A 21,583-nucleotide genomic window follows, 5' to 3' on the forward strand; every position below is an offset into this window, starting at 1 on the left:
GCAGCACCTGTTCGTTTTTGCCTAACCTTCAACTAGACAAGGTGCCCGAGAGCTGTGGCTGCACCAAGAGCTAACATATTGTGTGTTGTCTCTTCGTGTGCAGGTCGAATAAAAATTATCCAACCATCAGAATTCCAGTTGTGGCAGTGTCCTAATTACGTGACCTGCCGACTGGTCAGCTCAAGCCGACCGCCGGAGCTGTGCATGTGGATGAGGTGCACGACCTGCGCATGTGAATTTGTTGATGGCTTACTGTAAGTGAATATATACTGTAAACAGTAAAAGTGAATGTAGAATATTCATTAGATACAGGTATTCGTGCTTATTTGTATGTTTTGGATGAATTTGTTTATTGCATTAATTTTTTTGGTATTTGAATGCACTAAATTACATTGTATTTTAGTGCTCTGTTGAACCATGGAAGATTCTCAAATCCATAAGACGTGTTATGCTGTGGATTTTAGTGTGGGTAGAGGGAGGGGTGTCCTTCCATTTACACCAATTGTGCAGTCAGCTCCTGGGAGTAGAGCGTTTGCTTGTCCTGAGTTTGCAAGCACTGGGAGGGTAGGCTGTTTGTTCCACCTGACCAGGGTATCCCACCTCTGTCTTTTGATGAACCATCATCCACAGTACTCGGTGATAATGGGACGCTCCAAGTCAGCTTAGTGACCTTATTAAGCAGATTGGTTCAGAGATAGGAGAATCTATCAGAGCGAGTTTACTGCAGCCTGGGGCTTCAAGTCTTTCTCCTGCCCGTCCCCTCACCAACCCCAGCAGTTTCCCCTGCCTGAGCAGTGTGGGTCAACCTTTATTGATGCGTCCAAGCTGAATCTGGTTGTGAAGTCAGATGTTAGTGCTCCACCTCTTTTTAGGGGTGATGGCTCAGATAAGTACTCTGTCCTGGAGTGGGAGGAGTTAATGGAAGTCTACCTAGAGAAGAGGGGGTTACACTGGGTCTGGGAATGTTGGGGAGGTGATGTCTAGGCTCATGGGGAGAGCACGGGATGTGACCAAAGTCTGGAAGCGTAACAACCTTGTTGTCACAGATGTTAAGGCGGTGTTCAGTGTTTTCAAGCAACACTTTGGGGATACTGTCTGCTCAGGTATGCCATTAGCTGATTTCTATTCAATCAAACCATATGCTAATGAGGGTCCAATAGATTTCTGGATTAGGCTTAACAAAGCTGCAGAGGCAGCCGAACAGTACCTTGTGAGTGAGGGCAGGACCTTACCCAATCAGTGCTCAGAATTGGCAGTCATGTTTGTACGCAAACTGTCCTGATAAAGAGTTGGCCCAAGTGTTCAAGAGCAAACCCATTCGTGACTGGACAGCCAGTGAGGTACAGGATCGGTTGGATGAACTGTTAAGGGAACGTAAAGCATGTAGAACACAACTTTCACAGCAGGTTGCTGCTGTTTTTGACTGCCCTCAGGAGGGAGTGGGTCCTGTGAAAAGACCTAATGTGTCATCTTTTTCTCAATGTGGCCGTGAACCAGACCAGGCATCATCTGTATCTGAGGGTGGGACATTAAAGAAAGTTTTGACTTTGTTAGAGAAGGCTCTGGTCAGCAATACTCAGTCTGTGAGTGGCACAGTGGTCTAAGGCACTACATCGCAGTGCTAGCTGTGCCACTAGAGATCCTGGTTTGAATCCAGGCTCTGTCGTAGCCGGCCGCGACCGGGAGACCCATGGGGCGGCACACAATTGGACCAGCGTCGCCTAGGGTAGTGGAGGGAATGGCCGGCTCAGTTCGTAGAGCATGGTGTTTGCAACGCCAGGGTTGTGGGTTCGATTCCCACGGGGGGTATGAAAAAAAAAGTAACGTATGCACTAACTGTAAGTCGCTCTGGATAAGAGCGTCTGCTAAATGACTTAAACATGTTAAATGTAGAGGGCCCCGTAAACAGTTCCACAAACTTCAGCATGAGTGCGCTGACTGTGGAAGCACTAATCACTGGACCAAAGCTCAGTGTCAGATGCACCAGCTGTGCGTCAAGTGCTTTTCTCCGGGCCACATGAGCTTTGACTGTAGTGAGGCTGGGCAGCGACAGAACCCTGGATGTGGACAGACTGGCAGGTCTCAGGAAAACTAGAAAGCCTCCGTTCTGAGGAGGGCAATGTGGGGCATTCTTATTTTTCCTCCACTGATGATGATATCCAATCTGTTTATTCTTACTTTTGTGAGTCAGTACCCAAGAACAACACAGTCATTTTTCAGAACACAATGAGAATTACTCAGAATGACAGTTTGTTTTACACCACTGTGCTAGTACAGGATAAAGTTGAGCTGAAGGGGATGTTAGATAGTGGGTCCATGGCTACTACTCTGCGCGCAGATATTGTACCTCGGTTGAGGGAGGCAGGAGTGGTAGAGGGGAACTTTCTAGCTCCTTCAGACATCATCCTGGTGGGTTGTGGTGGGAACAAACTAGCCCAGTGGGCATGTGTGACTTAAAAAATTCAACTTTATGGCTTCTGTTATGTAGTCCCAGTGCTTATTGTTGATGGGCAGGTTGATGAACTCATTGTGGGAACTAATGTGTTGAAGTCTCTGATTAGACAGTGAGTTTCTATGTGCTCACGCAGGTGCCCGAGAGCTGTGGCTGCACCAAGGGGCTAAGCTTTGTGTGTTGTCTCTTCGTGTACAGGTATGTCATTTATTTTGTCAGAATTATGTTGTATATCATTTTACTTGTATTGTATAGTGTGTTGTTAGGCACTGAATGTGTCCCCTGTCGGTCTGTCCCCTGTCGGTCTGTCACCTGTTTTTCTGTCTGTGTCCCAGGAGCCAGAGTAAATGCCAAAGACAACAAGTGGCTCACTCCTCTGCACCGGGCCTTGGCTTCCTGCAGTGAGGTACGTGTAGTGATACTGTCAGCCCTCACACACACTCCTGTGCATATGTGTTTGACTGTTAAGTGTGTTGTGATTTTTTAAATGCACTTTAAACAAAGTTGAACATGATTTGAACTGTGTTCCTGTAGGAGGCTGTCCAGGTGTTATTGAAACACTCTACTGACGTGAACGCCAGGGACAAGAACTGGCAAACGCCGCTCCACATCGCTGCGGCCAATAAGGCAGTCCGCTGTGCCGAGGCCCTGGTCCCTCTCCTCAGCAACGTGAACGTGTCAGACCGGGCCGGGCGCACGGCGCTGCACCATGCAGCCTTCAGTGGACACCAGGAGGTTAGCAATTAGCATGGACATGATTACACACTGTAGTCTACACTTTATACCTGCCCTATCCCCACGTTGAGCTTACTGTGCATCCGGTTACTTACAATGGTTGTATGTAGGGCTGTGACGGTAATTGGATAACCGTGACATTGACGGTTTTGGATGAAGAACACCATGAAAATAAAATTACCGTCAAAACCAAAAAGAAGTATGATTTTCTCTCCATAAAATGTTTTATCACCTTTATTTTAATGTAGATATACTTTATCCATAGCGGGAGTGTTAACTATTGATTATATGGTATTGTTTTGCTGACTTAGTTGGAGGAGATATAGACAGTTTAATAGATGGACTATCTTTTGATGCACCGCAATCACCAAATCTGCTCTATGCGCGAATAGGAGAGAATCTTTGAAGGTCAATTCAGGTTAATTGAAGAGGGGGGTAAGGTGAAAAGTGGGGACCGGGGTAACTATAGTACCTCTAGATCTATAGCCTACAGGCTGGGGGGTGGGTGGGTAGCCTCTGACCTCTGACCTTCACCTCTGACCTTTTTCATTGTTACAGTAGATCAGAGGAGGAGGTGAAAAAGATGGCTCTCATTGCAAAAAAAACCCCATAACAACCTGTTTGGGCACATTTCAGTTTCACACCTAACGACGATGGAGAACCAGATGACTTGGCCAGCCTGTTTGCAGAATATGCGCAAAACCCATAGGCTACCTACTAAGAATTCCAGCACCACAAACGGGACACCGATAAGTGGCGAGCACTGCCAGACACTGGAACTCGTTATTTAGTCATAGGAATGGTGCCTTTACGAACGGTGGAGAAACCCGCCTTCAAATAAATGCTCTGGAAATTTGACAGACTATACGAGTTACCGGGGAGAAAGTATTTGTCTCAAACAGCGGTCCCTACCTTGTTCAACAAGGTGAAGGGGGAGGTTCAGGCAGAGCTAAAGGACGTAGATTTGTTTATTTTTGCACTGAATATGGACATGTGGTCAAATGTAAATATGACTCCTTACATGAACCTAACAGTGCACTATCTGACGAAAGACTGGACACTGAAATCCAACTGTTTGGAAACAACCTACATTCCGGAATTCCTTGACTGGGCCCTTGACGAAAATCTAATGTCCTGTATCGCCACAGACAACAGGGCCAACATTGTGGCTGAAGTGAGGCAACTGAACTGGCCTTGGCTAAATTGCTTTGGCCACAATCTCCATCTCGCTGTCACCATCAATGTGAAGCCAGAGCACAGGCCGTGTTCTAGGCCTATGTAGAACTCTGGTGGGCACTTTTAGCAGAGCTGGCGATTTAAAAGAGGGACCTAGTAAGGCCCAGACCGAGCTGAACCTCCCAATTCACAACCTCATTCTTGTGAGAAATGAAGTTTTAATAACTAAGCTGTAATAACCATTTATAGGCTATTCAATGTTAAAGAATAAGCTATGCAAAATTATTGTTCATGAATAATTGTAATTCAGATGCCCGAGCAAATAAACAAACAAAATAGGCTAGTTTCCTTGAATCACTTAATGTTGCATTACCATAGGCCCATTGTTTTATTTAGCCAATCATACTCTAATTAAACCACTGATTATAATGAGTTAATAATGAGAATATAGAACATATTCTGGGAATCCTACATGTTACGTGTGTATACTATACCAGAAAGCATGATCATTAGCTTCTTCTGGATTGTTTTAAATCGCGTAGCCTGTCGGAAGGCAGCGAAGTGCGGCGAATAGGCTTCCAAATAGATGACTGTTGAGTTGTGAATGTCAGTGAAAGAGAGGCTCAACCAGGCATATCGCAATTTTTCAAAATACAATGGAGGGAAAACAGTTTGGAAAGCAATTGGCTTATTGCTTCAAAGAGAAGAAGATGAAAATACTAATGTCTTTTTAATGATCAAAATCCTCAACTTAATTGAGGGAACAGTATTATTGGCATCGGCTATATCCCCGGTGAGTGTGCATATTCACTGTCTTTATCACTGGGTCAGTGCCACTTGAAAGTCGTGTTGAAAAAAGATTCTGCTAATCTCTCTAGTCATATAAAGTGTAGTAGAATTGCGTGATTTTAAAATAATAAAAGGCCACATTTTTCCAGTGAAAAGAAACCTACTCCACCACCCGCTGCATTGAACAGCCTGTGATTGAGTTATATTATTAGCCTAAATTATGACTATCCAATTTACTAATCACATTAGGAATAGTCAGCTATTTTACATAAGTTCCGAGCTGGTCATGGTGCACTTCAGCCACGCTCAAGGTCCTAAAGCGATATTATAACCGCAATTGATAATAGACAGTACTGTGCAGCCGTCTTCATCGACCTGGCCAAGGCTTTCGACTCTGTCAACCACCGCATTCTTATTGGCAGACTAAATAGCCTTGGTTTCTCAAATGACTGCCTCGCCTGGTTCACCAACTACTTCTCAGATAGAGTTCAGTGTGTCAAATCGGAGGGCCTGTTGTCTGGACCTATGGCAGTCTCTATGGGGGTGCCACAGGGTTCAATTCTTGGGCCGACACTTTTCTCCGTGTATATCAATGATGTCGCTCTTGCTGCTGGTGACTCTCAGATCCACCTCTACGCAGACGACACCATTTTGTATACATCTGGCCCTTCATTGGACACTGTGTTAACAAACCTCCAAACGAGCTTCAATGCCATACAACACTCCTTCAGTAGCCTCCAACTGCTCTTAAACACTAGTAAAACTAAATGTATGCTTTTCAATCGAACGCTGCTGGCACCCGCCCACCCGACTAGAATCACCACTCTCGACGGGTCTGACCTAGAGTATGTGGACAACTACAAATACCTAGGTGTCTGGTTAGACTGTAAACTCTCCTTCCAGACTCACATAAAGAATCTCCAATCCAAAGTTAAATCTAGAATCGGCTTCCTATTTCGCAAACAAAGCCTCCTTCACTCATGCTGCCAAACATGCCCTCGTAAAACTGACTATCCTACCGATCCTTGACTTCGGCGATGTCATTTACAAAATAGCCTCCAACACTCTACTCAGCAAACTGGATGTAGTCTATCACAGTGCCATCCGTTTTGTCTCCAAAGCCCCATACACTACCCACCACTGTGACCTGTACGCTCTTGTTGGCTGGTCCTCACTACATGTTCGTCGTCAAACCCACTGGCTCCAGGCCATCTATAAATCACTGCTAGGCAAATCCCCGCCTTATCTTAGCTCATTGGTCACCATAGCAGCACCCACCCGTAGTCTGCGCTCCAGCAGGTATATCTCACTGGTCATTCCCAAAGCCAACACCTCCTTTGGCCGCCATTCCTTCCAGTTCTCTGCTGCCAATGACTGGAACGAATTGCAAAAATCTCTGAAGCTGGAGACTCTTATCTCCCTCAATAACTTTAAGCATCAGTTGTCAGAGCACCTTACCGATCACTGCACCTGTACACAGCCCATCTGAAATTAGCCCACCCAACTACCTCATCCCTATATTGTTATTTATTTTGCTCTTTTGCACCCCGGTATCTCTATTTGCACATAATCTCTTGCACATCTAGCATTCCTGTAACGATCCCGGCAGTCTGAGTCGGGTCCTGTCTGGTGACTAGTTTTTCTGTTCGTGATCTCCAGTTTCCCGAGGGTTCGGGAACGCTCCGGGGAGCTCTCTTGATTTCCGCACCTGCATCCCATCAGCAATCTGCACACCTGGTCCTGATCATCACCCTTCTTAGGCTCTGGCCTAACATCCATTCCCTGCCGGATCGTTAGCCATGAACAGTAGGTTTACCAGAGTATCAGTCTTAGAGCCTAGCGTTAGTTTTGTTGTTTTTGCACCTTGTTGGTTTGTTGCTTACTTACCCCGTTTTGTTCCATCTGCAGTCACCCGTCCGGGAACCTTCATCCAACCTCTGCCTGGTGGTCGGGCGGCTGCCGACCCAGGATGGGATCAACCACTGCACCCCCAACAACTAATCAACGCCGCCCGCTCTGTTCCCTGGATTATTCAGCAGCACTCTTGAAATTGTAAATAAACACTCACCTTCGTTTCAACTTACCTTGTCCTGGTCTGCTTCTGGGTTCTGGCTTAGCAACTCGTGACAATTCCAGTGTTAATACTATTGTAATTATTCTGCACTATAGCCTATTTATTGCCTTACCTCCATAACTTGCTACATTTGCACACACTGTATATATATTTTCTGTTGTATTTTTGACTTTATGTTTTTTTTACCCCAAATGTAACTCTGTGTTGTTTTTATCGCACTGCTTTGCTTTATCTTGGCCAGGTCGCAGTTGTAAATGAGAACTTGTTCTCAACTGGCTTACCTGGTTAAATAAAGGTGAACAATTTTATTTATTTTTTTATAAGTTTGCAAATGTGATGATGCATGGAATGCTTGATATTTTTCATGGAGAAAATTAGCTTCCCAAACTTGAGAGCAAGACTGGCCTAAACGCGCTAATGTTTTCCTTTGCTAATGTCCGTCCCGCCCCCTGTCAGCTGTCAGTTTTGTCGATGACCACGTACATAAGACACGCCAATCACCGACACCTGAAGTTCCATGACCATCACAGCCCTAGTTGTATGCTTGAGTTTGTTCAGAGGAGGCTTTGAATAAAATCCGATCTGAGTGTGAAATGCCTTACTGAGGGTAAATGGAAGCTCCTCTTGTGCCCGGCTCAGCCTTATACAGTTTAAGGTACTTTACCGTATCCATTTCAGTAAGGCCAGATTGTCCAAATTCTACCCAAATATTGATGGTACATGTGACAGGTGTAAAAGCTCCTTGGCGGACTTGACCCACATGTTCTGGTCCTGTCCCCGTCTGGCAGATTATTTGTCCACTATTTAAAACCCTTTCTGAAGCATTTGATATAAAGTTGCAGCCTAGTGCAGAAATTGCTATTTTTGGAGTACCAAACAACAATCCTTCTCTGACCAATAGACAGCTAGATGCCATTGCCTTTGCCTCCATGTTAGCCCGCAGAAGGATTTTATTGGATTGGAAATCTATCAATCCTCCCTTAGCCTCTCTTTGGCTCAAAGATCTGAAGCTGTTCCTAAAATGAGAAAAAAATGAAGTTACCATTCGAGGGTCAACCAACTCATTTTATTCCTCCTGGGACCCGATGATATCCTATTTTGAACAGCTCCAAACACTTCCTCCAGATTAGTACTCTTGGCCCCACCTTGAGATTACTGCATATAGGCCTATAAAATCACTTAATCACCTGAAATTGTTAGGCTATTACATTTTTTGCTTGAAGTAACGTTGTTGTATACTTTTGTTTTGTTTTCTGACATGTAACTCAATTACTTTCCCTTTCTTTTTAAATGTGTTTGGAGGCATTCTGGGGGAGGGGAGGTCAAAGGGGGACTAAAAGGGGAGAAATGTACCATGTCTTTACATGTTATCTTTCATTCATTGTGAATACAAAATATATAATTTTAAAGGGAAGGCTTTGAAGCCAGATTTAGCGGATTTTGCTGTTTAGTTTTCCTCAACCTGTGTTTTGTTTCTCTCTCCTCTCCCTGTTAGATGGTGAGGCTGCTTCTCTCCAGAGGAGCCAACATTAATGCCTTTGACAAGAAGGATCGCCGAGCAATCCACTGGGCTGCTTACATGGGTGATGAGTTTACCACATCATTTACATTCTGACTAATGTCCTTTATACCAATGAATGAATGAATGAATGGACTGTGTGTTAGTCTCACAGCTCAGCTGTATGAGCCACGTCTAGTGTGTTATTATGTCAGAATCATGTACTAAGTAGGTTGATTAGATGTTTTCAGTTGTACTAACATGATGTAGGTGTTGCTTATGGTGCTGTGTACCACTGTAAACTAATCTATTCTCTCCCTCTCTCTGCCTATCTCTCTGTGTTTGTATCTCTGTTTCTCTCTTAACCCCCTTACTATCTCCCTCCCCTCTCTCTCTCTCTCTCTCTCTCTCTCTCTCTCTCTCTCTCTCTCTCTCTCTCTCTATTTATCCCTCCCCTTCTCTCTCTACCATAGGGCACATTGAGGTGGTGAAACTGCTGGCCTCTCATGGATCAGAGGTGTCCTGTAAAAACAAGAAGGCCTACACCCCTCTCCACTCTGCAGCCTCCAGTGGAATGATCAGTGTGGTCAAGTACCTCCTGGACCTTGGTGTGGATGTGAGTCAACACGCATTCAAATGTGTAGGGGTTTTCATAATAGTAATGAAGAGAGAGAGGTTAGAGCCAGTGATTTGGACCAGGGGTTTTCATAACCAAGTAATGAAGAGAGAGAGGTTGGACCAGGGGTTTTCAGAACCAAGTAATGAAGAGAGAGAGGTTGGACCAGGGTTTTCATAACCAAGTAATGAAGAGAGAGAGGTTGGACCAGGGGGTTTTCATAACCAAGTAATGAAGAGAGAGAGGTTGGACCAGGGGTTTTCATAACCAAGTAATGAAGAGAGAGGTTGGACCAGGGGGTTTTCAGAACCAAGTAATGAAGAGAGAGAGGTTGGACCAGGGGGTTTTCATAACCAAGTAATGAAAGAGAGAGGTTGGACCAGGGGGTTTCATAACCAAGTAATGAAGAGAGAGAGGTTGGACCAGGGGGTTTTCATAACCAAGTAATGAAGAGAGAGAGGTTGGACCAGGGGGTTTTCATAACCAAGTAATGAAGAAGAGAGAGGTTGGACCAAGGGGGTTTTCATAACCAAGTGATGAAGAGAGAGAGGTTGGACCAGGGGGTTTTCATAACCAAGTAATGAAGAGAAGAGGTTGGACCAGGGGGTTTCAGAACCAAGTAATGAAGAGAGAGAGGTTGGACCAGGGGGTTTTCAGAACCAAGTAATGAAAGAGAGAGGTTGGACCAAGGGGTTTTCATAACCAAGTAATGAAGAGAGAGAGGTTGGACCAGGGGGTTTTCAGAACCAAGTAATGAAGAGAGAGAGGTTGGACCAGGGGGTTTTCTATAACCAAGTAATGAAGAGAGAGAGGTTGGACCAGGGGTTTTCAGAACCAAGTAATGAAGAGACAGAGGTTGGACCAGGGGGTTTTCATAACCAAGTAATGAAGAGAGAGAGGTTGGACCAGGGGTTTTCAGAACCAAGTAATGAAGAGAGAGAGGTTGGACCAGGGGGTTTTCATAACCAAGTAATGAAGAAGAGAGAGGTTGGACCAGGGGGTTTTCATAACCAAGTAATGAAGAGAGAGAGGTTGGACCAGGGGTTTTTCATAACCAAGTAATGAAGAGAGAGGTTGGACCAGGGGGTTTTCATAACCAAGTAATGAAGAGAGAGAGGTTGGACCAGGGGGTTTTCATAACCAAGTAATGAAGAGAGAGAGGTTGGACCAGGGGGTTTATATAACCAAGTAATGAAGAGAGAGAGGTTGGACCAGGGGGTTTTTCATAACCAAGTAATGAAGAGAGAGAGGTTGGACCAGGGGGTTTTCATAACCAAGTAATGAAGAGAGAGAGGTTGGACCAGGGGGTTTTCATAACCAAGTAATGAAGAGAGAGAGGTTGGACCAGGGGTTTTTCATAACCAAGTAATGAAAGAGAGAGGTTGGACCAGGGGGTTTTCATAACCAAGTAATGAAGAGAGAGGTTGGACCAGGGGTTTTTCATAACCAAGTAATGAAGAGAGAGGTTGGACCAGGGGGTTTTCACAACCAAGTAATGAAGAGAGAGAGGTTGGACCAGGGGGTTTTCATAACCAAGTAATGAAGAGAGAGAGGTTGGACCAGGGGTTTTCATAACCAAGTAATGAAGAGAGAGAGGTTGGACCAGGGGGTTTTCATAACCAAGTAATGAAGAGAGAGAGGTTGGACCAGGGGGTTTCAGAACCAAGTAATGAAGAGAGAGAGGTTGGACCAGGGGGTTTCAGAACCAAGTAATGAAGAGAGAGGTTGGACCAGGGGGTTTTCATAACCAAGTAATGAAGAGAGAGAGGTTGGACCAGGGGGGTTTCAGAACCAAGTAATGAAGAGAGAGAGGTTGGACCAGGGGGTTTCAGAACCAAGTAATGAAGAGAGAGAGGTTGGACCAGGGGGTTTCATAACCAAGTAATGAAGAGAGAGGTTGGACCAGGGGGTTTTCATAACCAAGTAATGAAGAGAGAGAGGTTGGACCAGGGGTTTTCATAACCAAGTAATGAAGAGAGAGAGGTTGGACCAGGGGGTTTTCAGAACCAAGTAATGAAGAGAGAGAGGTTGGACCAGGGGGTTTTCAGAACCAAGTAATGAAGAGAGAGAGGTTGGACCAGGGGGTTTTCATACCAAGTAATGAAGAGAGAGAGGTTGGACCAGGGGGTTTTCATAACCAAGTAATGAAGAGAGAGAGGTTGGACCAGGGGGTTTTCAGAACCAAGTAATGAAGAGCGAGAGGTTGGACCAGGGGGTTTTCAGAACCAAGTGACCTGATCAGGAATGTATTGTTTTGTTCCCCCCCTCTCTCTCTCTCCACTCTTTTCCCTCCCTTGCTCCCTCCAGATAAATTAGCCCAATGGGTACGGTAACACCCCCCTCCACGTGGCATGCTACAACGGGCAGGATGTGGTGGTGAATGAGCTGATCGAGTGTGGCGCCAACGTGAACCAGGTGTACGAGAAGGGTTTCGCCCCACTCCCACTTCACGGCCGCCTCGCGCCATGGGGGCGCTCTGCCTGGAGCTGCTGGTGGGCAACGGGGCCCCTCGTCAACATCAAGGTGAGGGAGACCGGATGACCAACACTGTGTCTGAACTAAATAACACCCTATTCCCTATGTAGTGCACTACTTTTGACCAGGGGCCCATAGAGCAAGGAGCCGTGATGACACTGCCTGTGTCCCAAATGGCACCCTGTTCCCTTTATAAGTACACTACTTTGGTTCAAAAAGTAGTGTACTTATAAATAGGGTGCCATTTGGGACGACACACTGACGCAGCACATGGCTTAGTATTTGGCCCTGGTCTACATTCAAATACCAATGGAATAGGCCTAACAATGCAAACTAAATGCCATCAAGCGCTCCTCCAATACGTGTTTGATTTTGCCTGTGGTCAGCAGCACAGACTGCCGTGTGAACCATCTTTGTCTTTCTATCTGCAGAGTAAAGATGGAAAGACCCCCCCTCCACATGACGGCCATCCACGGACGCTTCTCCAGATCTCAAGCCATCATCCAGAATGGTGAGTCGCTGTGAATGCTCTCAACTGAATATATATGAACCAGTAGGCTCTTCAGCATTGTCTTTTGTCTTCAAACCATGATTCACTGGCACAGAGCAATGTTACTTGCAATGTGGTTGAACATGAAGCTTCATGAGGCCTCTAGGGTCAAGTGGTTGACGTGTGTGTGTGTCTGTGTGTGTGTATGTGTGTGTGTGTGTGTGTGTGTCTGTGTGTGTCTGTGTGTGTGTGTGTGTGTGTTCTGTAGGTGCTGAGATCGACTGTGAAGAAAAGAATGGAAACACACCTCTGCACATCTCTGCTCGCTACGGCCATGAGTTACTCATCAATACACTCATCACGAACGGAGCTGACACAGCCAAGTGAGAACACACACAGTTTCCAGCAAAAATGCAACATGCATCTGCAATTCTGTCATTGACCGAATTCCCGCTTGGAGACTATGCTCAACACATTGTGGTGTGTGGGGGTTGATAGACAGGGCATTGCAGCATGCTGATGTGTTGATCTGCTGTGGGGGTTTAATGAGGACTGTGATGTGGTGCTGTTTCCAATCTTAGCTGAATCAACTGTAAGTCGCTCTGGATAAGAGTGTCTGCTTAAAGTCTAAAATGTAAAAATGTGTTGCAGGCGAGGCGTCCATGGGATGTTCCGCCTCCACCTGTCTGCTCTCAGTGGGTTCTCTGACTGCTGTCGGAAGCTCCTCTCATCAGGCTTTGATATAGACACCCCTGACGACTTTGGAAGGACCTGTTTACATGCTGCAGCAGCTGTTGGGTGAGTGGACTGGTCCAGGCTTTACACCAAGGAATATTTAGTTCATGAACTGGAAAGCCACCAGAAAGAACAAACACATATTCACACTCTTACATTTCACATTGTTTAGCAGTATAAAAAAATCGTATAGATCATTAGTGCGGTATCATTTCTGTATAATGTGGTTCCATGCCATGGTGGTATTGACTTGCGCTCTGGTCTAAATTGTCTTTATATCTTCTTGAAAGAGAAGAGAAACCTGCAAACTGTTCTTGCTAGTATAACTTTTTATTATTGCTTTTATTAGCATTATAAAAACAGTGATACTAGCAAGAGCAGTGTACGGGTTTCTCTTTTCTTTAAGGTTCTCATTGTTACCATCCACCTGATAGCTCAGATGTGAAAGGGCCTTTCTGAACTTGATATCTTGTTACCATCCACCTGATAGCTCAGATGTACGAGAGCCTTTCTGAACTTGATATCTTGTTACCATTCACCTGATAGCTCAGATGTACGAGGCCTTTCTGAACTTGATATCTTGTTACCAGGAACCTGGACTGTCTGAATCTGCTGCTCAACACAGGGGCAGACTTCAACAGAAAGGACAGCTTCGGAAGGTCTGTCTGTGGCATCAAATAACTTTCATATGTGATCTTTATGATAATGGGGAATATAGTATAGGGGCATATAGGAATTATTAGGGGAAATATTGGGCGGCAGGTAGCCTAGCGGTTAAGAGCGTTGGGTCAGTAACCGAAAGGTTGCTGGTTCAAATCCCCTAGCTGACTAGGTGAAAAATGTGTCTATGTGCACTGCAGCAAGGCACTTAACGCTAATTGCTCCTGTAAGTCGCACTGGATAAGAGTGTCTGCTAAATGACGTAAATGTAAAATGTAAATGTTTTACAGCTCCAATAAGCTGTTTCTGTTGTTGATGTTGAATGGTTTCTGTGCGTTCTTCTAGGAGTCCTCTGCATTATGCGGCAGCCAATTGTAACTACCAGTGTCTGTTTGCCTTGGTGGGGTCTGGGGCCAGTGTGAACGATCTGGATAAAAGGGGTTGCACCCCGCTCCACTACGCTGCTGCCTCCGACACAGACGGAAAGTACGTCTCACACCTCTCTTACTGTTGTGTGTGTTGTGGTGCCATGACCTTTCACATTTCACTGTAGTCTGGAGAGTATGTTGTGGTGCCATGACCTTTCACTGTAGTCTGGAGAGTATGTTGTGGTGCCATGACCTTTCACATTTCACTGTAGTCTGGAGAGTATGTTGTGGTGCCATGACCTTTCACATTTCACTGTAGTCTAGAGTATGTTGTTGGCCGTGTTTGAATACATACTAGTGTTAAATCTGCAGTGTGAAAGCTTGGCCACGTCTCCTTTGGGAAAGTGTCTCTGCTTGCTTATCTGTCTGTCTTGATGTTGGTATAATGATTAGTGAACTCTTGACCTCTGACCTCTAGGTGTCTGGAATATTTGCTGCGAAACGACGCTAACCCAGGGATCAGGGACAATCAGGGCTACAACGCAGTCCATTACGCGTCTGCGTACGGACACCGCCTCTGTCTGGAGCTGGTGAGTCAGAACCACAGGGGACTAGACGCCCTGCATTCACAGACCATTTTGTCTGCGTCCCAAATGGATGTAGGGCCCATAGGGCTCTGGTCAAAAGTAATGCACTATATAGGGAATAGGGTGCCATTTGGGACAGACGTTGATATTCAGTAGGTTTTAAGGTGTGGTTGCATGTTTGTCGTGGCCGCATCGTCACTCTTGATGTTCTTTTTCCAGATTGCAAGTGAAACACCTTTAGATGTGGTAAGTACCAGTTGGTTACTTTTCCTCACACTAGCTTGTTTAAGATACGAATGCAACACCCCAGTATGTCTGCAGGGGCTGGTCACTGAGATTTACAACATGAAACATGCTACTAGACTAACCTTCAAAGTAAATATGTTACAAGTCTAAACTGGCCCGTCCTTGTCTTTCCCCCAGCTAATGGAAACCTCAGGGACAGACATCCTGAACGACTCTGATGTCAGAGCTCCCATCAGCCCCCTACACTTAGCTGTGAGTAAAGCCTACCTGCTCCTGTAGGGGTCTCGCCACATGACAAATGGCACCCTATTCCCTATTTAGTGCACTACTTTTGACCAGAACCTTATGGGCCCAGATCAAAAGTACTGCACTACATGGGAAATAGGGTGCTATCTGGGATGCAGGCATGGTGTTGTTTTTCCACGAAAAAGTTGATTGTCCAGACACTCACACACCATGTTCCTATCTGTTCCTGATTAGTGTAAAATACATGCATATTTTGACACGGTGATGATGAGGATGATTTCCTTATTTTGCCATTTGAGTTAATCAACCTCCAACAGAGGAGTAGTAGTGTGTTTGTTTCTAAATCTCACGCTTGGCAGGGACCTTCGATGTTGATGCTGGGCGGGAGAAAAAAATGGGCACCCGATTTGAGAGACACTGGTCTACTTTAGAGGTCTAGGACTGTTTCTGTTCAGGCATACCACTGGTCTACTATAGGACATTGAATATATTAAGAGTGTATATCTGTTCAGGCGCACCACTGGTCTACTATAGGACATTGATTATATTAGGAGTGTATTTCTGTTCAGGCATACCACTGGTCTACTATAGGACATTGATTATATTAGAGTGTATATCTGTTCTGGCATACCACTGGTCTACTATAGGACATTGATTATATTAGGAGTGTATATCTGTTCTGGCATACCACTGGTCTACTATAGGACATTGATTATATTAGGAGTGTATATCTGTTCAGGCATACCACTGGACTTTGCTTCAGACTGTGTGTTTGTTTCCATTCAGGCGTACCACGGCCACCACCATGCTATGGAGGTCCTGGTTCAGTCTCTGCTGGATCTAGACGTGAGGAACAGCCAGGGGCGCACCCCTCTGGACCTGAATGCCTTTAAAGGCCATGTGGAGTGTGTTGACGTCCTCATCAACCAGGGAGCCTCCATCCTGGTTAAAGACTTCACCCTGAAGAGGACCCCCATCCACGCTGCAGGTACGCATAGGATATCACGTAAGACCTAGAGATTCTGTAATTCAAAAGTTTTCCTTACCAAGATGGACATTTGTTTGGTCATGTTGCTAGGACGCTAATGTCCACTCTAGGGATATTATATAGCATAGTGTGAAAATGCCCACTACACACTGATCTAAGGTCATTTTTGTCATTATTGCTGAGGATCTGGGGAGGGTAAGCTGATCCTAGATCAGTGCACAGGACTTCTATCCAGAGCCAGGTACACAGCTAGCAGGTGACAGGCTTCGAGGGCCTCAGTCCCAAAATGTTTTATTATCTGCTGTGTTAACATCATGAGGATGTCATCTACCAATACCACTGTTCTAGAAATCTGTCTGTTCATGTGAAGGTAATAGTCGTCCAGCAATCAGCTCATATCCTCTCTGTTTAGCCTCCTCTAGCTACCAACGGTCAATCATCTCACATTCTTATATCCTCTCTGTTTATCCTCCTCCTAGCTACCAATGGTCAATCATCTCACATTCTTATATCCTCTCTGTTTATCCTCCTCTAGCTACCAACGGTCATTCGGAGTGTTTGCGTTTGCTGATTGGAAATGCTGACCTCCAGAGTCCAGTGGACGTTCAAGACGGGAATGGACAGTAAGTCAATTGGGTTTTGGATACAATTCCTGAAATAAAGAGATTTTGACACTAGTTCTCGTCCCAAATGGCACCCTATGCCCTACTTGGTGCACTACTTTAAACCAGAACCCTATGGGCTCGGGTCAAAAGTAGTGTACCATATAGGAATAGGTTGCCATTTGGGACTCAGCCTGGTTATTACCAGTTTGTAATATGACCTTGTTGTCTTGTGTATCAGAACCCCTCTGATGCTGTCGGTGCTGAGCGGACACACAGACTTGTGTACTCACTGCTCAACAAAGGGAGCCAGCGTAGAAGCCAAAGACAAGTGGGGCAGAACAGCGCTACACAGAGGGGTGAGGAGGAGAGCTGGCTGTATGCGCTCCACACACAGAAAGAGACGGGGAGGCTCAAATATACATATTATCTTCAGAAAAGTAGTTGTCCATGGGTAGTGGTGTATTCATCCCTGTAGGGGACCTGTCTCCAGACATCATTTGTAATAATTGATGATTCATTATTATATCATTGATTATTAGTTATTCAAATCCATTCTTGTCTCCCGCCCTTCCTCCCAGGCGTTGACGGGTCATGAGAGTGTGTGGAGGCCCTGCTGCAACACGGCGCCAGCTTCCTGGTTCGGGACTGTAGGGCGGACCCTGTCCACCTGGTGGCGGCATCCGGACACATCGGGGGTGCTGGGGGGGGCTCCTACACGCCCGCCCAGTCAGTGGAGACCCTCCCCGTCATCACAGACAACCAGGGCTACACGCCACTACACTGGGCCTGCTACAACGGTACGTACTGGACTAACGGAACACTAGATCTTTTCTGATTTTCTCTCTTCAGCACCGTAAACATGTCCCTGAATTAGGCAGGCCATACAACTAGGGGTGTAACGATTCGATTTGTATCACGATTTGTTCATTTAGAACGATACGATCCGAAACGATTCAGTGACTTGAAATCGATTCAGTAACCTTTTAGCCAAAAATTCAACCAGTGTGACTGAAATAAATACCTGGATACTGGACAGTGCAGGTGAAGTTTCCTAGATTCCTGTTTCTTGTAAGGACCGCAATGGTGGCTTGATAATTTCTCGCTCGTCGGCTTCTCCTCTGTCGTCCGCCATGCTATGTTTTGTTGTCTTTGCGCCTTTGCGCTGCTGCTGGCGTGGGGCGATGACGTCCACGGATAGGCAGACTGAATCGAGTAATGTTTAAAGCCTTTATCATTAAAAGTGCTAAGAAAAAAACATCCATATAAAGTCTGACGTGCTTAAATCCAATGGGTTATTTCCTAGTATCGATACAATCGATTTATTACATTTTAAAACGATGTTAGAGTGATATATGTTGTCCAAAAGGCCAACTACTCGAGCACAGATCGATGTAGTTGGATCATAGGAATATAAATCGAACATCGATGTAGTAGATGGATCGTTACACCCCTACATACAGCGGTACGTACTGACTAACTGGACTGTAGCTCTGTTCTCTCCTCCATGAAGTGTACACTCATTCACCTCCTCTTGTGGCTTGAAAAGCATTCGATTGGTGTGGACGGAGCCATGTGGGGGAATGAACAAGACTACAACAGAATTAGGGGTTATGACTCTCAGTGGAGGACCTTACACTGAAACAGGACTTTGTCAGGGATTGACATAGCATATGTTGTAGCTAAAACATATTTTGTGACTTCACCATTGTCGATGTGTAGCTTTCTCTGAGAGTATTGTTGTGGTCTGCAGCGACGTCATCTTTTTCCGGTATGAATCAATCTTCCACTAGGCCGTGACACGTGTGTAGAGGTGCTGCTGGAACAGGAGGTTTTCCACAAGACCGAGGGCAACTTCGTTCAGCCCCCCTCCACTGTGCTGTGATCAATGACAACGAGGGGGCTGCAGAGATGCTGATTGACACTCTGGGGCCGGCCATTGTCAACGCCACTGACACCAAGAACGGGTAACTACAGCACATGACAAAGTCCTTTTCTTCTGGAGAATAATGTTGTCTTGGGAATAAAATGACCTCTGGGGTTGGATGAGGGATTGTAGATTACTTTTAATACATCTATTAGTGATTTTATATTTCTATGGTATAAACAGGGTTAATTGAACAAACTTGTTTATAACAGTCCTACATGATATCGGTGAAATAAGTTTCCTCTCTCTCCAGGACCCCCCCTGCATGCGGCGGCTTTCACGGACCACGTGGAGTGTCTTCAGCTGCTGCTAGCCCGCACGCCCTAGGTCAACTCCCCCGATGCCTCCGGGAAGACCTCCCTCATGATGGCTGCTGAGAACGGACAAACCAACGCTGTCGGTACGCAGCCCCCCTCTCCTCCGCTTTGCCTCGCCCAGCCGGCTTAAGTTCAACATGTCTGTTTTACATTTTAATAAGTCGCTTAATTTCCTAATTGAGTTTCTTTATGTTTCTCTGTCTGTGTCAGAGCTGTTGGTGAGCAGTGCCAAAGCAGAGCTCACCCTGCAGGACTCTGCAGTCAAGAACACTGCTCTTCATCTGGCCTGCAGTAAGGTGAGCATCCCCACATGAAGATGGCGTTCATCTGAACAGTTGGCTCTCTCTGGTTGAAATTTTGGTCTGACATGTTTGACTCTGGTTTTTAAAGGGGCATGAAACCAGTGCCTTGTTGATATTGGAGAAGATTACAGACAGGAACCTCATCAACTCGACTAACGCAGCCTTACAGGCGTACGTATGGTTCAGCTGTATTAATTGGGCCAGAAGAATTAGAAGAAGTGCACTATATAGGGAATAGTCTGGCATTTGGGAGGTATCCTCATTTGCTGCTGGCTAATCTGGCGGTACTTTCTCCTCAGGCCGTTAACGTTGCAGCCAGAAATGGTCTGGCGGTGGTGGTTCAGGAGCTACTAGTGAAGGGTGCTAGCGTGCTAGCAGTCGATGAGAATAGTAAGATCCATAACGCTAACACCGTTTTTCTTCTGTACTTCTCTTCTCAATGTGTCCACAAATGTTTCTCTCTAGTCCACTGCTTGGTTATTGTCTTAACTTTGTATCTCCTAGCCTGCTGTTATTTCATGTTTTTCACCAAAAGTGTTATAGTAAACGGTGATGCTCTGAAGTGACCCTCTGCTGTTCTGTTTGAACCCCTCAGGTTACACGCCTGCCTTGGCCTGCGCCCCCCAACAAAGACGTGGCGGACTGCCTGGCGCTGATCCTGGCCACCATGATGCCCGTGTCCCCCTGCAACCCGGCGCCCAGCCTGTCCTTCAGTGCCATTAACCACTACACCACCAGCCCCTCCAAGAGTGTGACCTTCGACAGCCTGCCCGTGCTGCGCAGCGAGCACAGCTCCTACTGCAGCTTCAACAACATCGGCCACCGCGACCACGATGGAGGCTTCTACAAGGATGAGGAACTCAACGACTCAGACTCAGAGACATACTGAGGGGGGTGGTGGTCGCTGCCCAGGAGGGGAGCCAAGGGCAGGCGGATGGACAGTGAAGTGGGGCAGAGGCCACAAACAAATCCACACATACACACCGTGTCTTAAATCACCACAGCCAGCTTTGGGAGGGCACGAGCCGAGACAGTCCGCACAGGAGCCTTAAGAGTCCCGCAGTTGGGAGAGAGAAATGGAGGGAGGGAGAGGGGGGAGGCACAACAGGCTGGCTGGCCACACTCATCCTCTCGTACCCACCAGGTGTCCTTCCAGCAGATACTGGACTTGGACCTGGAACTGCTGCTGCTATACCCCACCTTTACCTTTACCCACAAAGGTCCTAAACGGTGAAACTGTCCAGCCAACAGACAGACGGACACCTTATGGCGGCAATAACCTGTAGTCCAAGGGGATAGTAGCACTTCACTGAGTGAAAAAACAGACATGGACCAAAAGATGTGGAAGAAGCCTTTTCAAAACCTGTTTTGACAGTAGAAATGGGATTGAGCGTTTTGGGCTGAGAAAAAAACATAAGGAGTGATGTTTCATTTAAGTTTTATGAGAGTGATGGTCATGTTTATCCGCACTAAGACAGTCAGAACGCACCTAGCCTCTTGTCTGTAATCCATGTGGGAGGAGGGAAATCATTTATTTTTTTATGAACAAACATTTTAATAATATCATTCATGTCTTAAGCTCCTGACCCTCTGTGGGAACCAAAGAATCGTAGTATTTGCTCTCATGAGTAATTTCAAAAGAATTTCCATCCCCAATGGCACCCTATTCCCTTTATAGTACACTACTTTTGACCAGGGCCATAGGGTTCTGGTCAAAAGTAGTGTACTCTATAAAGAATAGGGTGCCATTTAGATTTTGCATTTGTATGTGAGCGACAGGACTTTTTACATTTGCGTTTATTAAACCTACCTGTCCTTTGCCCTCTAGAAAATATTTTAGAAAGTAAATTATTAATTCATGTATTCTTTCTTGTGATATTTATGTCATCATTTTGTGCCTTTTTAGTTACTGAGGGGAGGTTAGGAGAGTAGGGGCAGCTGTATGAGCGAAAACAATGATGCACACTAAGTACTACAACGTTTGTGAAAAGCACTGATACTATTCCGAGGCATACGAGGGGGAAAACATGCCTCCCTTGGAGAGGAGAAACACTGTAAACCAATGGTAGGACAGCAGCATTTAGATTTTCTTCTGTTGAAAAAAAATATATATATTATTTGTCTTGGTCTTATAATCAATGTATTTTGACAGGTTTTGCTTGTTAACTGCTTCAAAAAAATGAAACCACTCAATCCTTTTATGTGATTGCTTGTTCAAACCCCGTTTTTGTCTCTTTTTGAAAATAATTTTAACTGGAAATATGTACAATACATATGCTATGTTCGTCAAATCAGGATCA

General features: G+C 45.6%; 1 pseudogene; it reads left to right on the forward strand.

Moving 5' to 3' along the window:
- Nucleotides 1–2,637: 2,637 nt before the first annotated feature.
- LOC121576348 lies at nt 2,638–20,344 on the forward strand (annotated as a pseudogene).
- Nucleotides 20,345–21,583: the final 1,239 nt, after the last annotated feature.

Source organism: Coregonus clupeaformis, chromosome 26 (genome assembly GCF_020615455.1).
Source record: "Coregonus clupeaformis isolate EN_2021a chromosome 26, ASM2061545v1, whole genome shotgun sequence".
Lineage (NCBI taxonomy): Eukaryota > Metazoa > Chordata > Actinopteri > Salmoniformes > Salmonidae > Coregonus > Coregonus clupeaformis.